The sequence below is a fragment of the Nyctereutes procyonoides genome, unplaced genomic scaffold (assembly GCF_905146905.1).
Source record: "Nyctereutes procyonoides isolate TBG_1078 unplaced genomic scaffold, NYPRO_anot_genome, whole genome shotgun sequence".
NCBI lineage: Eukaryota > Metazoa > Chordata > Mammalia > Carnivora > Canidae > Nyctereutes > Nyctereutes procyonoides.
Window position 1 is genome coordinate 20,298,732 of NW_026575141.1, and position 23,764 is coordinate 20,322,495.

The window sequence follows — 23,764 nt, forward strand, 5'->3', positions numbered from 1 at the left end:
CTAGGCCTTGGCGACAAAGTCCTTCACAGCTTGTGCAATGGCGTCCCTGTCAATGCCAAACATCTTCAGCAGCTCAGCTTTTTGGTACCTCGCCAACTGCAAGGCGGGAGACGGTGATGCCAGGCTCGCCCACCACCGCAGAGGACTCTGCCTCACCGATGCCACCTTCATAGTAATGGTCCTCCACGGTGACGATCCTGCCCTTGGTTGCACGGGCGCTTTCAAGAATGAGATTTCTGTCCAGGGGCTTGATGGTGAAGGGGTCCAACACACGAATGTTGATCTTCTCTTTCTTCAGCAGGTCAGCAGCAGCCAAGGCCTCGTGTAGGGTCACTCCGGCCCCAATCACAGTCACCTGGTCATCCTTGCTCTTCAGGACCACCTTGGCTTGTTTGATTTGGAAATCTTCATTGTTGTTATAGATGATGGCGTTTTCTGGGTGGCTGGTCTGGATGAAGCAGATGCCCTTTGTATTGGCTGCTAACTCCACCGCCTTCTCTGTAGACACCCCGTTGCTTGTGTAAAAGATCATACCAGTGGGGATGGACCGAAACATGGCCAGATCTTCCAGAGCCATCTGAGATGGCCCATCTTCCCCAATGGACTGTGTGGGAGCCACAGAAGTTGATGTTGCTCTCGGAGATGGCCGCCATGGGAATCTGATCAAAGGCTGGTGTGAAGAAGGCACCAAAAGCACTACAGAAGGGCACCATCCTGTTGTGTGGCACAGCCCACCGCGACACTGACCATGTTCTACTCAGCAATGTAGCACTCAATGAAGCGGTCTGGGTGCTTCTTTCTGAAGATCTATCTCTGAGAAGGTGGAATTCTTGGTGTCTCCATCCAGGGCAATGATGCAATCATGGGCACGGCCCACCTTGGCCAGGGCCTGTCCATAGTCCTTGCGGGTGGCTATCTTGTCCCCAACTTTATAGCTGGGTGGGCTTGGCATGCGGATGTTGGTAATGTTCACAGAAGGGGCATCCTCTTGTGGGGGAGTCACGAGGATCTTCTTTTGGCTCTGGATCTGGTTGTGTATTTCCTGGACAATCTGATCAGCCATGTTTTTGGGGAGGGGCTTCCCACGCCAAGCATCCTTATCCTCGATCCCTGGGATCCCCCGCCCCTTGAAGGTCTTGGCGATGATGGCCGTTGGCTGGTGCTTGGCCTGGCCGAAGGCCTTGCACAGCTCTTCCATGCTGTGTCCGTCCACGATGACGGCGTGCCAGCCGAAGGACTCACAACGCTTCTGGTAGATGTCCACCTGGTGTTGCAGTGGGGTGGGGTCGCTCTGGCCCAGGCGGTTGATGTCAAGAATGGCAATCAGGTTGTCCAGTTTGCAGATGCTGGCAAACACCACGGCCTCCTACATGGCACCCTCCAACAGCTCCCCGTCTCCCATCACGCAGTAGATGCAGTAGCTGGTTTTGTCAAAGTACTTGCCTGTGTAGGCCATCCCGCAAGCGGCTCCAAGGCCCTGGCCCAGGGAGCCAGTGGCCACGTCGGTGAAAGCTTGTTTCACCAAGGGGTGCCCATCCAAGTCAGAGGTGATCTTTCTCAGGTTCAGCAGCTTCTCCTCGGGCAGGAAGCCGGCCTCAGCCCAGACAGCGTACAGGATAGGAGCCGCGTGGCCCTTGGAAGATGGCACCTAAGGTGAAGAAGGAAGCCCCTGCCCCTCCCAAAGCTGAAGCCAAAGCAAAGGCTTTGAAAGCTAAGAAAGCGGTGCTGAAAGGCGTGCACAGTCACACAAATAAAGAAGATCCACATGTCACCTACATTCCAACGACCCAAGACCCTGTGTCTCCAAAGGCAGCCCAAATATCCTCGAAAGAGCACCTCCAGGAGAAACCGGCTTGATCATTGTGCCATCATCAAGTTCCCCCTAACTACTGAGTCAGCCATGAAGAAAATAGAAGACAACAACACACTCATGTTCATTGTGGATGTCAAGGCCAGTAAGCACCAGATCAAACAGGCTGTGAAGAAGCTCTATGACATTGATGTGGCCAAGGTCAACACCTTGCTCAGGCCTGATGGAGAGAAGAAAGCATACGTTTGACTGGCTCCTGACTATGATGCTTTGGATGTTGCCAACAAAATCGGGATCATCTAAATGAGTCCAGCCGGCTATAAATCTAAATATAATTTTTTTCACCATAAAAAAAAAAAAACTGGTTTCCAGCCAGAGACGTTCAGGAAGTTTGAAAAGAAACTTAAAGATACATCAATCAGCTGTTTTATATTAAACAAATAAACTTTTAAAAAAATTATGAGACAATCCCAGAAGTTTGAATAATGGATATTTGATGACAATAAAGAATTGTTGTTATTATTTAGATGTTATCATTGCATTCATTTATGGTTAAACAATGTATGAATCACAGTCCTCAACCTCAAGAGGCTCACAGCAAGTGGAGGGAGGGGGATACACAGGTGGAAAAATGATTAAAATGCAAGAAGGCAATACCAGTGAGAAGTAAGAAGTATCCTAGGAATGCAGAAAGGGTATCATCTAAGAGGTATGAGAGAGGGGAATCTTGAAAAACAGGAAGTTTGCCAGAAGAATCAGGAAGGAAAAGCACTTGGAAGCAAGGAATAAATGTGAACAGAGACAAAGGCAAAAGAAAAAAATTAAATTTCCTTACAAATTACAGTCCATTGACAAGTCCTTGAAACAGGCAGTGACATTCCTCTAGGAACTCAGCTGCCTCCATGTTAATAACTTTGCTAAGGGCAAAAGGCATCTTAGCAAAATGTTATCCCCACCCCCAGGATCCTGTGAGTCTGCTTTAACATATAAAAATTCGTCTGGAAACTTCCTTTATTTCTAGCCCCCCCCCGCCCCCCACAACATGTATGTTAGCAATCTTCCCCCAAGCATATGGCCCACCAATATACATCTGAAGGGTCTCATGACTATGGTTTTACTAGACAGTAATAAATGACCTTTTCCTAGTAACAGCTAGCCCCCTCAAGGTCCTGGAAACCTTGCTTCCTAACTTCCTTAGGGACCACCACTACCCCTAGCCTCCTCCCAATGGGAAAGTATATAATCAAATCACCGGTCACAACCCCAGAGCAGCTCTTCCTGCCCACAGGTCTGTCCCCTGCTTTTAATAAACCTACCTTTTTTTTTTTTTAAGATTTTATTTATTTATTCATGAGAGACAGGGGTGGGGGAGGCAGAGACACAGGCAGAGGGAGAAGCAGGCCCCATCCAGGGAGCCCCATGTGTGGCTCAATCCTAGGACTCCAGGATCACACCCTGGGCTGAAGGCAGGCGCCAAACCACAGAGCCACCCAGGGATCCCATAAACCCACCTTTTTGCACCAAAGACATCTCAAGAGTTCTTTCTTGGCTGTCAGCTCCGAACCCCACCATTCCAAACCACACCACAGTAGGATGAGGATGTGCTCTAAGGAGTTCAAATATTTGAGTCTGATCACGGCACAGAGCAAGTAGGAAGAGACGAGTCTGGAGAGACAGGCTCAGATGAGACCACACAGGGTCTTTCTTGCTTTCGTATCAACACCAATGGAGTATCTGGTTGGTTTTTTAATTATTTTCAGGGGTGGAAAAATGTTGCTGAAGCTCTCTAAATAAAGGACGGTGGCACGCAGTCGGGGGCATGCGGGGCCCCCTGGGTATCAGTGCATCTCCAGGCTGCCCTTCTGCTCTCCCAGGAGCCTGCCCAGGTGCGGGTGCCGGAAGAGGAAAAAAAAATTATAAGTAGATTTTTCTTTCTTTTTTTTTTCTTTTTTAATTTTTTTAAATTTTTTTATTATTATTATTTTTTAGATTTATCTTTCTAAAGATGAAAAGCTCAATGTAACTTGGGAGAAAATTTGCTTTGCTTTATAAATAAAACCAAAATGGGTTGTCTATCATAGAACTATTAGGCAGCACTGACCTTGGTCAAAGTCATGTGAAAAATAGTGGTATCAAAGGAAAAGCTTCTTAGACTGAGTTTTATGCGGGAAACATCAGGAGCTGCTGTATTAAGAAATACTACTTCAGCAGCTTAGCTCTCTACACCATAGATATAACACGAATTGAAGTTTTTGTGGACTTTGGACACAATGCATCCTTGAGAAAACTTCACAAGCACGCCAATGAATATTTACATCTGCTGTTGCAATAGTTGAGGCATGAATAATTTGTATGATAAGCATTATTTTAATAATTTTGGTAATCTACCTAAATGATGTTTTGAAACATTCGAAATAATAAATAAAGTGACTTTATGGGTATAATATAACAAGATTGGGCTTCGTCTTTTTCTTGGTAATCAGAGGTATGAAAACAGTAGGTTTGGTGATAGATAGATAGATAGATAGATAGATAGATAGATAGATGATAGATAGATAGATAGATAGATAGACTTTTAGCCTTTAAGTACAGCTGCTAACACTTTAATAACAAGAAACTGACTTCCTTTCTTCTCTCCCTCATCCCTCCCTTTTTTTTTCCCTGTTTCTTAAGCAGAGTGTATGTACTTACATACTATGGCTACGAAGTCACCATTAAGCTGCACTTAGACGTTTCATACTAAGAAGTTATGTTCTAATGAGGCAAATTAAACACACCTTCAGCAGAACTATTTCCTTTCAAGGTTAGCATTTTTTTTCCCTAGAATTTCTCCACAATTCTGGTAGCCCTATGCCTAGAAAATACCATTGGACAGCAAAGACTATGAAGAGGAACTGGTCTGTTTTCGACATACTGCAAACGGGATTGTTCTCCCACGTGTAGTATTATTACAAAACAAGTCAGACTTGGGAGGACGTAGGATTGCCTGATGTGCTTTTCTGAGCCATGAAACCTTTGGGTTGGGATAGAAGATTTCCCCCTCAACTCCCTCTCCCGAATTGCTCTCTGAAGAATGGGCATTTCATTGACAATCTTTCTAGAACAACAAAGAAGAATTAAACATAGAAAGAGAAAGAAAACATTTTCTGCTCATGAAGCAGAAAAGAAAAAGCACTTTGAAGATTCTCACAGTAGGATCTGGTTTGCCTTTCACTGTGGGCCTAGGCAGAAACTTGGCCTCTGCTTTGGGACCTAAGGGTGGCCGCCTCTATAGCTTTTTTAATGCCACTGCCTGATTGTATGTCAATACCAAAATATCAGCACTTTCGCACACATTCGAGTCTGACTACTCTGAGGGGCTTGTACCTGTGGAGCAAAGCTGTGGTGGTATCATACTGTGTTTTCTGTTTTCAAAAGAACCCAGACTGAAACATTAGCTATACTATCATTTACATTTAATGGTAGACTAAAGATATTTTCAAACATTCCAAGTTAAAAAAAAAAATATCTTACACAGACCTTTTCTCAAATATCTTAGTGGTTACAGTTGATAAAAAGTTAACAAAGAAGGGGTGCCTGGGAGGCTCAGTCAGTTAAACCTTCAACTCTTGATTTCAGCTCAGGTCAAGATCTCAGGGTGGGGGGATTGAGCCCCTCCTAGGGCTCCGTGCTCAACAGGCAGTCTGCATGTCCCTCTCCTTCCCCATCTGCCGCCACACCCCACCCCCCTGCTCCCAGCACCTGTGTGTTTGACACACACGCTCTCGTCGTCCCTCGCTCTCAAATAAATAAATAAATAGATAGATAGATAGATAGATAGATAGATAAATAAAATCTTAAGAAAAAATAAAAACTTCCTCTACTTCCTCTACTGCTATTCCTAAAACGATATTCCTTCATAATACACATTAGTGGCCTCTTCCAAGCAGCTGTTAAGTCTGTTAGGTAAAGACATCATCCTGCATTTGCAGCACCCAGCCCCCTCCAATGGGATCCTGATTCAATTCTGTTAGGCTATAAAACATGTGTTCTATAACTCCACAGAAATATCTTCTGATGGTTTTTTAAAAATTCCACTCTAATGGCTCCATTGGCATCCAACTATTTTATGTGACTCCCATACATCATGATGGAGGTTGGGTTTGTGCTGCAACATTTCAGAAAGATAAAAATTAAGTTGCATTACTTGGGCATAATAGGTCCAAAAGTTTGATTCATTCACTCGCTCATTTATTCAGCCACTTTTTCTTTCATTCATTCATCACATGTCAGTTGTCTTTTAGTTGTAAAACCTTGCGATAAGTGAATTAGACAATGGCACGGACATCAAAGCACTCGCTATTTTATAGGAGGTTGAGATAAGCCCAAATGACTAAAGTATAGCAATTGCGTGAGAGAAATACAGATAAAGTATGGTTAGCATGGGACGGCAGACACGGGTCCCCTTTGGCTCTGCGCTAAGGCCTTGCACCTGGGACAGTGCTGGCTCCCACTGCTGAGTAAGCGCCCATATTCGGGAATGGGGGAGGAGAGGAAGGAATGAATGAAAAAGGAGGTGGCAGGCAAGGAACATCAGCTTCAGTGATAGAAAGATCTGGTTATGGGAAGACTTAAAAAGGCAGATTTCAAGAACCAAGATCACCCTTGTGAGTCTTCTGATTGCTCTACATCAGTTCTTTCCCAGATGATGGTTAGGGCCTCCATGTGGCTCCAAATCTCCCTTTCCACACCGTCCTATCACAACCACATGAAAAGTCACCCATGAACATAAGGACAAATGGGCTCCAAAAACTAGGGAAAATTTGCTGAACCGTGGTCCATCAAATGAGCGCTGTCTTTTCAAAAGAGTCACCCTGAGGCTTATGCACTCAGTTCCACGATATTGACATTATTCAATATCATTCAGTTGCCACCATAATCTGCATCAGCTCTTTTTAACAGCCACAATGGTTACGTGTTTATCCTTTAATTGTGGTTTTGATATTCGGGAGTCCTGATATTTCCTCCACTTAAGTGTACAAATAGATCCAGTAAGGTGATTCTTGAATATCTTAAAGAGAAACCACAATTACAGAATATTTCTTCTACATGATGACAAAGCATATAAAGTGAAAAGAAGACTGGTTACAAGGTTACACTACTTATTTAAAAAAATCTTCAATCTCAACTACCCACTATAAGGTAATGGCATATTTTTATTTTCAGCAACAGAGCAATGATTTTTTTTCCTTCACAATTTGGTTTTTTAAATTTTATTTTATTATCATATCATCATAAGAATATTATCTTATTAACATAAGATCTACCCTCTTATTGGGACACTTGGGTGGCTCAGTGGTTGAGCATCTGCCTTTGGCTCAGGTTGTGATTCCAGGGTCCTGGGATGAGTTACACATTGGGCTCCTGGCAGGGAGCCTGCTTCTTCCTCTGCCTACATCTCTGCCTCTCTCTCTGTGTCTCTCATGAATAAATAAAATATTTTTTTAAAAAAAGATCTACCCTCTTATCAAAACTCGAAGTGCGAAATACATTTTTGTTGATTATAGGTATGTTATATGGCAGATCTCTAGGGCTTATTATTCTTCCTGCTTAACTAAAACTTTATATGCTCATTGATTAGCAACTCCCCATTTCTCCCTCCCTACAGCTCCTGGCAACCACCACCATTCCACTCTTTGACTCTATAAATTTGAGTGTTTTTTTAAAGATTTTATTATCTCGAGAGAGACAGTGGATGGGGTAGGGGCAGAGGCAGATGTTGAGAGAGAACCTCGGGCAGACTCCACACGGAGCAGGGCTCCATCTCATGACCCTGAGGTCATGACCTGTGTGGACATCAAGAGTCAGATGCCTAACCAACTGAGCCACCCTGGGCGCCCCTAAATTTGACTATTTTAAATACCTCCTATAAGTGAAATCACACAGTATTTATCTTTCTGTGACTGGCTTATTTCACTTTCTATACTTATCCTTAAGATTCATCCATGTTGTCGCATATTACAGAATTTCCTTCTTTTGTAAAGCTTGCTAGTAATCAACTGTGTGAATATACCACATTTTCTTTACCCATTTATCTGTTGATAGACATGTAAGTTGTTTCCACATCTTGGCTCCTGAGAATAGTTCTGTAATGAAACTAAAAGTGCTAATACCTCTTTGAGATCCTGATTTCAATTCTTTTGGATAAATACCCAGAAATGGGATTGCTGAACCATATGGTAGCTCTATTTTTAATTTTTTGAGGAAACTCCATACTTTTTTTGATAGTGCTACACCATCTTGCATTCTGACCAACAGTGTGTGAGAATTTGTAATGTTGTGTTTCTAAAAAGCTCAATGGAACTAAAATACTAACAACCCATCCATTGGAACTTCTGAGTTACCAGCAATTCAATTAAGAGCTTAAAGTAAAGAGGCTCCTTGATGGGCACCGGCCTCTTATTGAGACAAATGAGGAGTCTGTCTCTTACTGATGGATTTACTGAATGTCCATGAATGTTGAATTGCTGTTTTATATTAGACTCCTACAAATGACAAGTTATTAAGTGTTTTTTATCTTAACTCAAAATTCACTGCAATTTTTAAGATTATTGAACATCTTCCTTATTTTATTTAATATGCATATACTGAACACTGTGTGTATGATAAAGGGGATGAATAGAAAATTGTAGGTTTTAAGAAGATGGATCAGAAACGAAGCCATAAGCTTTGGTAAAGATGGCAGTTTGCAGATATAGTATGTTCTTCCTCTCCCCAAAACCTACTGAAATTAAGGGAAGAGAGGATATTCGACATATAACTATAATATTTTAACTTAGCTTCCTAACCAAGAAAAATTAAAAAGGAACCCTACTGCTCCTCAGTAAAATGAATTGAGTTGAGACAAACACTGAAGTGAAAGAAATAAGAGTTTTGGTCAATTTATTTGAATACTAGAGAGCCCAAATCATCTGGCCTCAAACCATCTTAAAACATTTTTCAGGGGAAAATATTGTAAAATATGCTTTTAAATTAAGATAAATCTTGTGATGCCGGTAAGAAAGTAGGAACTCCAGACTGGGAAATAAGTTTCCAGCCCAATGGCCCAGAGCACCCTACTGGTTCTCAAAGTATAGTCCCCGGACCAGCAGCAGCATCACATGGGAACATGTTAGGAATGCAAATTCCTAAGCCCCTTCCTAAACTTAATCAGTAATTCTGGGAGTAGAGGCCAGCATCAATGTTTAAACAGAACTAAAGTGATTCTGAAATGATAGCATATATCACAATCCTTTAAAGGGCTTATTAATTTCCTCAGTAGTCTGAGAGTCAGCAGCATTGGTAGAATGCAGAATCTAAGGCTCATTCGGAAGCTGTAGTTTAACAAATACACAGGTGCCTCGTACACATTAAAATTTGAATGATCTACAACAGCGTTTTGTAGACATTCTTGACCCACAGAGATTTTTCTTTGTGACACATGCCTCAGTAGTATCAAACCTAGGGGTCTGAATACACATGCCTCAGTAGTATCAGACTTAGGGGAGGTGAGTGAAATGCTCAGCATGGAAAATTTAAGGAGGTACTATCAGAGCCAATTACACTTGAATGAATGTGCAAATTGGGCTATGGAATATATATATCTTTTTTGTTTGTATTATTATTTTTACATTTTTTATTTAAATTCACTTTAATTAACAGTGTATTATTAGTTTCAGGAGTAAAATTTAGTGATTTATCAGTTGCATGTAGCATCCAGTGCTTATTATATCACCCAGTTACCCCATTCCCCTCCACCACCCTCCAGCAACCCTCAACTTGTTCCCTAGAGTTAAGAGTCTCTTATGATTTGCCTCCCTCTCTGTTTTTATCGTATTTTACTTTTCTTTCCCTTCCCCTGTGCTCATCTGTTCTGTTTCTTAAATTCCACATTTGAGTGAAATCATGTGGTATTTGGCTTTCTCAGACTCCTTTTGCTTAGCATAGTACCCTCTAGTTCCATGTTTGTTTGTATTATTAATAAATCCACAATAAACCTGAATGAATTCTACAATTTATAAAAGAAAAAAATTTCCTCTTAGTCTTCAAAACTAAGAAGGGGAGTACATGAAACAAATACTAAGACTCTTCTTAAGATTGTTATGTTACTAGAAGCCCCAAATCACAGTGTGACAGGCATAGAGATATTATAATTTAGGATTTTATTTAGGAAATTTTATTCATTTATAGGAAAACTGGAATCATTGAGTGCAATGAATGATTAGTATCCATTAAGTTGTAGCACAAAACCAGTTTATTGTAAATCAGGAAGCCTGTCTTCCAAAGCAATACAATAACCATGGCGTCATTATTCTTCCTTGGCACTGAATTGGTATGAAGAGCATCTCACATGTCTTTGTGCCTATAGCAGTGGCCGAAGAGCTTTACACTGGAAATAAATTGTATATTCAGTCTGCCATGCAGCAGAGACAATGTGTCTTGTATGAATCAACTGATCTGTTTTTGTTTTCTTGTTTTGCCTAGTTTGGCCTTGTTTATTTTGTTTTAAATAAAATAATGTGAGGATGATTCTGCTGAGATGATAGACTTAAAACACAAAACTCTTAACTTTTAAAGGACTTATATTAATAAATTCCTCAACTAGGGCCAAGCTATCCGTAAGAGTTTTAATGTTTATTCAGAACGCTGAACCCAGGTTCCATGTGTGCCTCAAGAGTGTAGCACAGGTCAGGAAGCCCAGAAATAGGAATAGAAAGATAAAACCATATCTTTAGTAAGCACTATGGCATTATTTCCAGAAATTGCACTTCCTCCTTCCCCTACAGTACTGCAGGTGGATAATGGATTACTCTTTTAGCAATGACTTTCATTTTGTCAGTTATAGGTAGAAGTGGCCAGGAGGGAATTATAGAATGTTTGAACTAGAGAAGCCAGATAAGATCTTAACTCATGGCTTTGTTTAGGGCTAAGGAAGTTGACACCCAGAGAAGTCACATCATTCCTCAGTGGCAGCAATACAGTGAGGAAATAGCCCTCTTCCTTTTCATATCCAAGATAATTATTTGGTTATAGTTGTGGGAACATGATTTATTGACTTTTCTTAAACTCAGGTTAGAAACTGCTTTATTTTCTCCTGCCATTTAAAAACAACTACAAACTTGGTGGCTTTAAAACAAGTCCTGAGTGTATTAAGTGCTCACAGCTCTGTGGGTCAGAAGTCTATGCACAACATGGAGGAGGCATCCTTGCTCAGGCTCTCATGAGGCTGAGATAAAGGTCTTGACCAGCTACATTCTCATCTGGAGCTCAGGTGGCTGTGGCAGAATTCAGATCCTTGATATTGTAGTATGGAAGTCCAAATTTCCCTGCTAAGCATCAGCTAAGAAATGTTCTCAGTCCTAGAAGCTAGCTGCCTGTACTCCTTGCCATGTGATCACCTAATGTTCAAAGCCAACAATGAAGAATTTTTCTCATGTCCAATCCCTCTCACATTTCAACTTTCCCAGACTTTGAATCCCTCTCTCTAGGAAGAACTGCATTCCTTTTTTTTTTTTTTTGAAAAAGATTTTATTTATTTATTTTTGAGACAGAGAGAGAGAGCATGTGAGCGAGAGGGGAGGGGCAGGTAGGGGGAGGAAGAGAAAATCTCAAGCAGGCTAGCCATTTAGTGCTGAGCCTGAGGTGGGGCCCTATCCCACGGCCCTGAGATCATGACCTGAGCTGAAACCAAGAGTCAGATGCTTAACCAATTGAGCCACCCAGGCTCCGTGGAAGAGCACTATTCCTTCTAAGGGCTCACCTAATTAAGTCATCCAGAATAATCTCCCTTTTTAAAACCCAACTGTGCCATGTTGCATAACTTGATCATGAGAGTGATAACAGACCATATTTACAGGTCCTTCTCATACTCAAGGGTTGGGGATCACATCTTAGAATTCTCCCTACCATGGAACACTTGCAATTCAACAGCCTGTCAGAGCACTGGCCCATCTGTGAGCTCCACTGAGCTGAGTGTCTCAAAGATGAAAAGGGGGCAATCCATGCCTCATGCCACATTTCTGAGGGGCAATGCAACTGAGATTGTGGCCATGGAGATTAATGAGCCACAAATTCTTGCTTACTTGCCAAATCTAAAAAAAAAATCCAAAAGCTCACAGACTTATGTAAAGTATCTAATCTCAATAACATGAGATTATCAGGGGAAACAGGAATGCTTTAAATTTGTTTTGAGAAATCAACTATTCAGAATTATGCTCTCCTTGTAAAAGAGCTATGTTCTGATTCTCTCCTTCATCATGAAAATAAAAATAATAACAAATGATGGCTTTGCATATTGTAAAGACAATGCTCCACCTATGATGATCTTAAGACTCTTCTCTGAGCTAACTCAGTAAAAGATGCACTCGTTGTAGAAACAAAATATAGTGCATGCGGCTGCAGACGTCCCATCTGACCATTTCCATGGCTACAGCTATTTCACATCTTCTCTTTTTCCTGGACCCTTCCTTAGCCCTTCAGCAGTGCTCCAAGGTCTGTTTGGTATGCCTTGTAATTTTTTTCTTGATAACTAGATATGATGTATTGGTTCAAAGAAAGTGCTGGGGATAAGTCATTAGCAATGTGCTGGTGAGGTGTGAGTGAAGGAAGTGTTCCATGGTCCTATGATTAGGTCTGTCTTTTTAACGAGCCTGTGCATCTGGACTGTGAACTTCACAAGACTTCCTCCACTTTTTTTCTCCCCCCTTAGATGGTACGAGATGGCTAAAGTGGGCTGGAGTTGCCTATTTCCCTCTATTTCCCTTTTAGTCAATTAGGCTTTGGTAACATCCCACTAAATTAGGTTGTGTTTGGGGCACCTGGGAGGCTCAATGGCTGAGCCTCTGCCTTTGGCTCAGGGTGTGATTGCCGGCTCCCGAGATGGGGGCCCGCATCGGGCTGCCCACAGGGAGCCTGTTTCTTCTCCCTCTGCCTGTGTCTCTGCCTCTCTGTCTGTGTGTGTCTCTCATGAATAAATAAATAAAACCTTTTTTAAAAAATGGCATCTTTCCCCTCTTCCGGGTAGAAATATTAGGAGATTTTCTTTTGCTATTTGCTGTGGGAAACTAGTCAAGCTCCTGGAGATAAATCTCATAATATTGTGGAGGCCCCCCACAACTAGGCCCCCTGGAGTTTTTCCCTCCTAGACTTGTCTACACTGAACCCCCAGCAATTCCTGTTACACTTCTGGTTTTCCTTCTCCAGCTTTGGGTCCTGCCCTAGTATCCACTCATGACTCTGCCCAGGTAAGTGGTGACTCCCTGTATTCACATCTCCAATCTTGGATACACAGCCAATATCAGGAACAAAGTTGCTTTTCCTAAATACTTTAGCTATGATACATTACACACACACACACACACACACACACACACACACACACACTAAAAATTTTACTTACGACATTGACATTTTAAAGGAGAAGTAACTGCCACTTACGTTTTATGAAAAAAAAATCACAATATGCAACTTCATTTTCCGTTTGGATTTCTTATGCCGCTATGATCTTTCTTACAGTCTCTTTCCTCATCCATCTACCAAACTTAATCCTTAATTAAGGACCTAGTACCAGTAGCAGAGGCCTTAGTTTGAATTTAAATCATCATGTCATATTCCCCCATGGCAACTTCACTTTAAACCTTAAATCCAAAACTACAATGAATGGACTGTGTCCACTGTTGTAGACGCTTGTAGTATCAACCAACAAGTGGGGAAAGTTTTCCGAAAGCATGAGAACAATCCAGATAGACCTGAAACCATAGAACATATGTACCGAATGAGACCAGTACTTAATAAACTCGGCTTTTTTATACTCAAATTTAGTTTTAAAACACAGAAAAAACTCATCGTTTCCTTTGGTTAAAGTTATCAATAGCTCAGGTTTCTAAATACATAGTTTTATTTACAGGTTGTCATTTCCTTTTTGATATCAAAATGCATGGCTTTCCCAACATCCTAATCTTCTGTCAAATATCAGAAACATTGCTTGAAGTAATTATGCTACTTATTAAAGAAAATGATTATGTTAAACTGAAATGCTTTCTCTAAGGCAGGTTCTTATCATCACCTGTTTACATACTACCATCCAAAGGAATGTATGAAATAGAATAGAAACAGAAGAGGGATATTATTATGATGCTTGTTTTATAGCACACAAACACCTAACAGCTTCTCCAACAAAATGCAAGATATATACTTACGATGACAGCCTGTATTTGGAATATGCTATAAAACACTTCTCTTAAATTATACTACGTAGGTGGGATGCTATAAAAAGAATGTTTTTCTTTTTGTACAATGCACATTGCACAATGTACAATGTTACATTATTTTGAATTTTTAAAAAGGCTTTTTTAAAAAAAAAGAAGAAGCAATTTAGATATGAAGCATTTCTTGTCTCACTCATGCTATTAAATTTATCCTTAGTTTACAAATTACAATTTCAAGGTCTGAGGCTGTTTCCTTTTCAAAAATATAAGCCACTCCCCTCAGAAATAAACTACCAAGGTAAATTTGGATCACTGTGAGTGGTTTTATCTAAATAGTACCAAATATTTGGTGCCAAACCATGTTAGGCAAATCAGTCAATAAATACTTATTTAGCTGTATAAAATGCAAGAGTAGCTGTTCATTTCCGTGTGGATATAGATGCCAGTTCTCTGTTCCTTACAGAGCTAATAGTTGAGTTGAGCAGACAAAATAGACCCCAAAGACAAAAGGGGGCAGTTCAGGCCTAATGCCAAATAAGTAGGAATGGACACCAGAGAAGCCCACAGGAGAGCAAAATTTCTCTTTTTTTACGTGATGTTAATGTATTTTATTTTTAACACACATATACATGTTGATATATTCAGATAGCATTTGTAGAAGAGACACTTGTCATTTTCACCTTTCAATTACACCAATTCCACCTCTTCCCCTACTGCAGAGAAATCTCTCCCATGTAGCCCTGCCGGCGGCCTCCACCGTCTGTTGCTCAGCTTCGGCAAGATGGGGAAACCTGCCTGCCAGACTGCACTAGGCAGCAGGTTCCCTGCTATCCCAAAACTTAGCAGGCAGCTTGGCATACAGCAGGTCTTTAATAAAGGTGAGTTTAGGTAATTAATTAATTTATAATTCCATTCTTGCCTAAGTATGAACCGTTTCTTTGTTCATAGAATATAGTGTTTTATTGGGGTACCTGGGTGGCTCAGTTGGTTGGGCGACTGCCCTCGGCTCAGGCTATGATCCCGGGGTCCTGGGATCCAGGCCCACATTGGGCTCCCTGCTCAGCGAGGAATCTGCTTCTCCCTCCTTCTCCTTCTGTTGCTCCTCGTGCTCGTGCTCTTTCTCTGTCAAATAAATAAATAAAATCTTAAAAAAAAAAAAAGGGAGTATAGCATTTTACTGCTCGCCAGGACCAAGGAGGGACATTACTAGGCAAGGTTCACTGGCTGGTGCATTGACAGCAAAGTAGTAGGGAGTCAAGGAGACAGTGGAATACAAAATACCAAAAGAGCATAAACCTGGAGCTGGCAGAGTGGAAAAGGAGGGTCTGAAACATAAAGAGCAAATTAATGGCATCAAGATCAAGTTAAACTGACCTAAAATATGAGGAAAATTACTGCCCTACCCAAGAGGTGCCTTCTGTTAAAATTATAAAGTCTATCTTATATACATGTATAGAAAACACTAGTACAATTTAAAAAGCAATAATAAAATAAACACTCATATGCCCACTCCCCAGGCCAAGAAATAGAATATTACCGTCTCCAGAAGCCACTCTGTGCCCTTTCTGTTGGGCACCCATGGTTTTGAAAATATTTTTTCCCATGTAGTGGTTTGTCTTGTTCCTCTTTTGACATCTCTAAATGAGAGATAATCCTATTTGGGAGTGAGGAGTGAGGGGGTTGTAATTCATCGGGAATACCAAAAAGAAAGAAGAAAGAAATCAAGAGAGGCTCGAGGGGATCCCTGGGTGTCGCAGCAGTTTAGCGCCTGCCTTTGGCTCAGGGCGCGATCCTGGAGACCCGGGATCGAAATAAGAAGTCACTGTAGAGTATAGTGTCAATTTGTACATAAGGTTAAAATAATCTGGACCAGGCAGCATTTATATTTAAGCAAAGAAGGAACAAAATTATACTTAAGTGTTTTCCTCTAAAAGCTTAATCCAGGGACGCCTGGGTGGCTCAGCGGTTTGGCGCCTGCCTTCAGCCCAGGGCATGATCCTGGAGTCCCGGGATCGAGTCCCACGTCGGGCTCCCGGCATGGAGCCTGCTTCTCCCTCTGCCTGTGTCTCTGCCTCTCTCTCTTTCTCTGTGACTCTCATGAATAAATAATATTTAAAAATAATAATAAAATAAATAAAATAAAATAAAATAATATTTAAAAATAAAATAAAAAATAAATGTGGAAAAGCTTAATCCACATTATTTAATTTCCATTAAATGTGATGCTTATTAATATTTTCAAGTTAACTATTTTAGGGGAGGGATATTTTTCTCAAAGGAAGAATGTTGTTGTTTTGTAAAGATTTAATTTATTTATTTGAGAGAGTGCAGAGGTGAGGGGCAGAGGCGGAAGAAGAGGGAGAAGCAGACTCTTCACTGAGCAGGGAACCATGCAGGGCTCCATCTCAGGACCTGGAGATCAGGACCTAAGCCACTTAGGTGCTCCTAAAATGAAGAATGTTTGCCTCTACCTTAAGCCCTTTCTAGAAGACACTTTCAAAAATTCATAGCAGCATATTAAAACTGCAAGTTTATTTTTGTGGGAGCAGGTAAAACCTATGAAAGCAAAATCCTCATGTCTAAAATGTGACAGTGGCAAGTATCCTGTGACGTAGGGTTTGACTTTTATTGTTTCATTTTCATCCCATTTCTTCATAGTAATGAGCATTAGTTTTCTATTTATCATCTTTTATCAGCCTTTTCCCAGTTCCTTTATTTTTTTAAGATTTTTTATTTATTTTTATTTATTTATTTATTTATGAGAGACACACAGAGAGAGAGAGAGGCAGAGACACAGGCAGAGGGACAAGCAGGCTCCCTGCGGGAAGCCTGATGTGGAGCTCAATCACTCCCTGGGCTAAAGGCAGGCTCTCATCCGCTGAGCCACCCAAGGATCCCCCTCTCAGTTCCTTTAAAAATGTTTATTACATTGCATCGTTAGAGTCACACATTAATTCACAAATATTTTGAGCAACAACTAAGTGTCAAGTTCCCTGCCATTACTTATAATAAAATAATAAATAAAATTGGGCACCCTTTTAAAAAAAAACTTACACCCTGATGGAGAACAATACAATAAGATAAATCTCAATTCTATGTGAGAACAAAGTGTCACGAAAGCAAATAGGAGTCATCCAGCTTAGTCTAATTGCCTTATTCTGAAAGTTCTCCAATAATGCTTTTTTAATTCCTCCATCTCCCAGAACCCCTGGCAACCAATGATCTTTTTGCTGTATCCCAGTTTTGCCTTTTCCAGAAGTCATAAGGTTAGAATCACATAGTATGTAGCTTCTCAGACTGGTTTCTTTCACTTAGCAAAATGTATTAAAGATTCCTCCATGTGTCTTTTTTTGTGGTTTGATGACCTATTTTTTTTATTGCTGAATAATATTCTATTGTCTGGAGGTACTTTGCTTTGTTTATCCATTCACCTATTGAAGGACATCTTGGTTGGCTTCCAAGTTTTAGCAATTATGAATAAAGTCGCTATCAGTGTTTGTGTGCCGGTTTTTGTTTAGGCATACATTTCTAACTCATATGGATAAATTCCAAGGAGCACTATCGCTGGATCATGTGATAAGTATACATTTAGTTTTGTAACAAACTGCCAACTGTCTTCCAAAGTGGCTGTATCGTTTTGTATTCCCATCAGCAATGAATGAAAGCTCCTGTCACTCTTCAACTTCACCAGCATTTGGTGTTGTCAGTATTTTGGATTTTTACCATTTTAATTGGTGCATTGTGGTATCTCGTTGTTTTAAGATCAATCACATTTCTGTTTCAGAAGAAGTAATTGCATTCTCTGACAAAAAGCTTTGCCTAACCTTTCACCACAGAATTTTTGAAAGAGTTTTGAAACTCTCATAAAATTTACATGGGAAAGCAAAAGGCAAAAGATAATAATAACCAAGATAATTTTATGGAATAAGAGCAAGCTTTGGGAGGAAAATACTTATATACAATTTGGTGCCTTCTTATGTATAAGTACTATCCAAACTAGCTGAATCTACTCATATATCAGAAATATATCCAGTATCAAGATTTATCAAAAAGCTATAGTAATTAACCTACTGTGATATTGGCAAAGCAATAAATACGTATATAAAGAGCACAGACTGCCAATATTGAGAATATGTCTACTCATATATAGAAATAGGTTATCTTTGCAGGTTAGTGAGGAAAGCATGGGCTTTTATTTTTTTATTTTTTTTAAGATTTTATTTATTTATTAATGAGAGACACAGAGAGAGAAAGAGAGGCATAGAGAAGCAGGCTCCATGCAGGGAGCCCGACGTGGGACTCGATCCCAGGCCTCCAGGACCAGGCCCTGGGCTGAAGGCGGCACTAAACCTCTGAGCCACCTGGGCTGCTCAAGGATGGGCTTTTAAAATTTCTTGGTACGACTTGCCATTCATACAAAAAGTGTTCATTTGTTCTTCATATTATACACAGCAATAAATTCCAAGTGGATTGAGGGCCAAATGTAGCATTAAAGTTTCAGAAGATAATTTAAAAAGAATATCTTTATGATCCTGAAGAAGCAAAGGATATATTACACAAGGTTTAAAAAACAGCACAATTTAAAAGGAAGGTAAATAAACTCAACTCCATTAAAAATGTCTGTTTGTTGAAAGACATCATAAACTAAAAGACAAACCACTGATTACTATGCACATAACTGATAAAGGGTTAGTGTCTAGAATAAATAAATAACTCCTACAAGTTAACAAGAACCCCCACCTCCATCCCAGCAATCATCTCAGAAAGCTTTAGATGCACTAATTCTATGGTCTAGAATTTCAATTCTTAGGCATTTACTTAGAAAAACTCATGTGTATCCATCAGCAGGAGGATGAATAAAGAATTGTGGAATATTCCATCAACAGAATACTATACAATAGTTAAAACAAATTAATCTCAAAAGCACAATGTTAAGAGAATGTTGGAAACTTTTTTAAATGTTGAGAAAGTACATACCCCTTTATTAAAATTTTAAAATATGCAAAACAATACTATATATTGTACACTGATATCTACATATGCCACAGACATAAAACAACATTACTAGCAATGATGAACAGGAATTTCAGGATCGTGATTACCTCTGGAGATGGGCCTCCACAGTATGCGTTATGTCATTTCTTAAGCTGAGCCACGAATATATAGCTCTTAATAGTTACGTAGCTGGCACCGTTTTGTACATTCAAAATATTTATAATTAATTTAATTAAAGTTTAAAATCTATAGAGGAAGAAAGTAACAGAGAATACTTAAAATAGAGTGCTGTGTGGAGGGCAGGACTTCTGATGAAAAGACTCTTCTTCAAAAACCTAGATAAAGTGGGGGGCCTGGGTGGTTCAGTAGGTCAGCCGTGGGACTCTTGATTTCAGCTCAGGCCATGATCTCAGGGTTGTGAGATGGAGCTGGCCTGGGGCTCCGCTGTGGGCATGGAGCCTACTTAGGATTCTCTCCCTCCCTTTCCCTCTGCCCCCCCTTCTAAAAAATAAGTAAGGCCCCTACAGTGTACATGGCACACACCGTATGGAGCCCTTTGGCCGTGACCGTGCTCCTGCCTTCCATCACAGTGTTCGACCCCCAGGACCTAGAGCCCTGCTCCTCCTTCCTGAAGACAACCATTTGTCCTCAGGACCACAAGCCCTAGCGTGCACTGCCCCTACCTCTACTCAGCCACTCCTACCCCACAGCATCTCCGCAGCCCGACCAGGTCTCTGCCAAAAGGGACCCCACACGACCCGCTTCAGTCCTTCCCACTTTTCTCTGGTACATCTCAACTGGAATCTGGCAGGAGCCATTTTTAAAAGACATTTCTGAAACTATCAGTGACATGGCATTAATAAAACATTCCTCCCAGCATGGGCATTTACTGAATGTTCTCATTACTGAACCTCAGGTGGTATCTGTGCAGTGACTGTTTTACTTGAACAGTCCCTGTTTCTGTACACAGCTGGCTTTCCCACTTGATATTCTGCTTAAATACCTACAATTCTGTGTTTAATGGTTAAGTGCAAAAATGCTCTAAGTTTTATTGCCACCATTGGAACTATTATCCCATCCTCTCTGTGTGCAATACTCAATGCTGAAGTAGCATTGGGTAAAATGGTACAGCAATATATCATCTTTAAGAAGTTTTTTGCTGCAAAACACTCCTCCACTACTGCCAAAGGATGTTTTGGTTTTTGAAAATATCTGAATTTCCAGAAAATTGGCATGGATGTTTCACAGGAAATTTTTGGTCTCAGTTACTCAAATTAAGGAATGTGTCGCACCCAATGCATACAGAGAAAGAGAAGGTAACCCAAAACCACAAAACAATTTAAAATACAATAACAAAAAAAAATGTTAATGGAGAAAAATTGAAAATGAAACTCGACAAAGTTAGGTTTGGGTACATCATCAACCCCAACCTCACACCCACCTCCCTCTTCTGTTCCTCCTCTCACTCCCAGTAACCCCCATCTCACTATGTCCTGTCCTGCTGTGTTCTGCCTCCTGCTGAAATGAATTACCATGGTTGTGCCCCTCTGGCCTTGCTCTTGCTGAATGTTTCTTAACACCCAGAATCTGTCCTTCCTTTCCTTGCCACCATCAAACCCACCTCTTCTGTGTCCCACCCACAAAGGTTCATTCCACTTTCTCAATGGAAACTTGTCTTCCCTAAAGGTACCAGTGAGAGATGATGACTCCGCATTGTGCATCCATGAACTCGTCTATGAGCTGTAATCCAGACAACTGAAGCTCTGAGGGTGAAATTTTACCTTCTGTAAGAGGCACCATCGGGAGACATTTAGGAGCTGAAGGTGCTTTTTCAGTTTCCCTACATCACACCCCTGGGTAACTGATAACTCCATCTGCTCCCAAGGCTACGGAGTGGGTGGACCTTGCAGGAGTGGACAGAAGCCTACTTTGTCTTCTATTTTTGTGGTTGTCACCCCAAGAAAAATTGGATTGTGCCATGCCACAGGACAAGATGGAACAAATAGAGCTGGTTTCAAAACTCTGCTTTTAACTCAGGCCCCAGACTCTGAGTGCTCATCTGAGGCCACACCACACCTGTGGTCTACCAGCTGTGAACTTCTTGCTTGGCTTCCTGTTTGAGACTTTAAAACTTTGGGTCTGATATCCTGTTTTCCATCTCAAGCATGGCTCAGGCTCCCCCAGGCCCATATCACATGTAGGTGCTCCAGGTATTTATCCTATCCAATTTATGCCTGGCCCTGAGACTTCTCTGGTATTAATCTATCAAGCTGGTGCTTCTCACTGGCCCTCCCCAGCCCCCCACCTCGAGCCCCAACAGTAGTTCTCAGCTCTAACTGTAGTTCTTCCATCTCTGATCTAGTGGTCAGGATGAGCAAAGCCTGCCTTAGACATGAGTGCAAAAAATGGCTACCTGCACAATGATTATGTGTTTGATACCATTTGAGGGGCAATTGAATAGAAAAATGGCTAGAAACCCACATCCTAGAGTTGGACCACTTGGGTTTGATTGCCACATGCATTACCTATTAACTGTTTGACATTGGAAAACTTTCTGAACCTCTCCAAGTCTTCCTTTGTGGGAGTCACCATGGCACTTTCCTCCTAAGATGATAGTTAAGATAAGTGTGACAGGACACCTGGGTTGGCTCAGTGATTGAGCATCTGCCTTCAGCTCAGGTTGTGATCTGGGGGTCCTGGGGTCAAGTCCCACATCAGGCTCCCCACAGGGAGCTTGAATCTCCCTCTGCCTATGTTTCTGCCTCTCTCTCTCTCTCTCTCTCTCTTGAATAAATAAATAAAATCTTTAAAAAATTTAAATGTGACAAAGACTGTGCCTGGCATAGTAACCACATACAGTAAGTGGTCAGTGCATTAGCTAATGCTGCCATTATCACTACAACTAAGTGTTATAGGACCACTGTGCTTCCACTATTAGAGATTCAGTCCTTTATCAGCCTCTTCTCAGACCCATTATACTCATTCACAGAAGAACTTTATTCCTGAGAGGAAGGCAGTGAGTACAAGGAAACCTAAGGGTGGGAGGTGGGAAAATTTGAAGAAAAAGGTATAGATGGGGAGGAAGCACAAAAGATGAATTTTGCTGATTCCCAATTGTGCCTGGGCTAATCCTTCTGTGAGGTATGTGTCTGCTACTAGGGACAAAAGGGGATTTTGTGTGTTGGATAGGTTATAATCATGGTACCTTTGTGTTGAATAACTCAGGGAGTGCCATTCATAGGGGAGATGTGCTAGGAGTGCTATCAAATAAAGCACACGGTAAAGAGTGCCCTCTGGAGTTGTGTGACATGATGGCGCTGAACTGACAATGTTTGCACACCCCTCAACATCCATTACACACCACCCCACTCCCCTCTGCACTGTGTAAAACATTTCTCCAAAGGAAGAATGAGTGATCTAAGCCAATGGTTCTCACCTGGGTGATTTTGACATGCAGGGGACATGTGGTTGTCATAATTGGGCAGGGGAGGGGGCTGCCACTGGCAACTCATAGGTAGAGGCCTAGGATGTCACTAAACATCTGACAGTACACAGGACAACAAGTATTTGGCCCCAAAGGTCAATAGGGCCAGGCTTGAGAAACCTTGATCTAAGGTAATCATAGCAGTTGTTTCTCCTTGCCATTGTTGAGTTCAGGGACTCAAACCTTCTAACATGAAAAGGACTTGGTATGCAGAGGTGGAAAGTAAACAAAGAGTAGAATTTCACATGAGGGTTGACCTGATGAGGATCCAAGATTCTGTAGATGAAGTGACCTTAAGATAATGAATTAGCTCCATCCTCATTCCTCCCTTTAGGAATTCACCAGAAACTAAATTCTATATGCATTTCACCTAGGTCTGGAGGGAGTAGGAAAGCTGACGTTTAAGTTTCCTTTCTATAATTTATAAAGTATATTTTGTTTCTAGAAAAACATCCATACCCAGCTCCCTATAAAAAGGCACACCATCTTCCTAAAACCTACATAAACAAAATCTCAGGGTATGTTTGGTTTTTTCCGCCTCCTCACCTTCTTGGGACTTGCCCCTCATCAAGAATTCATCCCTCACCTCTTCTAAGCACTGACCTAGGCCATAAACTTCTTAAGAAAGATCCTCCAGCTTCCCTACCTGTCTATTCTGCACACTTAAAACAGTTCCTGGTACACAATGGGCACCCCATAAAGATTCATTGAATGATTGGATGGGTAAACATATAGATGAATATAATCTGGAATTTTGTTCCCAATTTATTTTACTGTTTTGCTCCTAAGAATTACTAGGCATCTTCATTTTTATACATCTACTGGTACTTGATATCAAATGAGACTTCAATGGATCAATTTCATATTTTTTTCCTAGGACATTTTCCCCTATCTCCTCATATTTTTATTTAACAAGCTTGGCAGTGAATCTCTTATCCATCATATTCTTCCTAAGCCTCATGAAATTCACAGAAGCCCTTGCCAGGCTTTCTTTCATCATCTTCATGCTGAAGCTTGTTCTTTCCCACCCGCGGTGTTGGGGCTGTTCCCGCTCCTCCAGGAAGAAGAGCCAGTCCCAGAGCCTGCTCCAGCCCCAGGCAGATCTTTCACCTGCACTGACTCCAGACATGTCTCCCTGTCCCTGGTGGCTGCACACTGATTTTTCCACCCACCATAGCCACTGGGCTGGACCTCCCCGCAAATCCCAGGAATCCCTTCTGTCTGGTTTACATCTTGAATGATTTCCTCCAT

General features: G+C 41.2%; 1 pseudogene; it reads right to left on the minus strand.

The window, feature by feature from the left end:
* LOC129498167 (transketolase-like) lies at positions 1–23,764 on the minus strand (annotated as a pseudogene).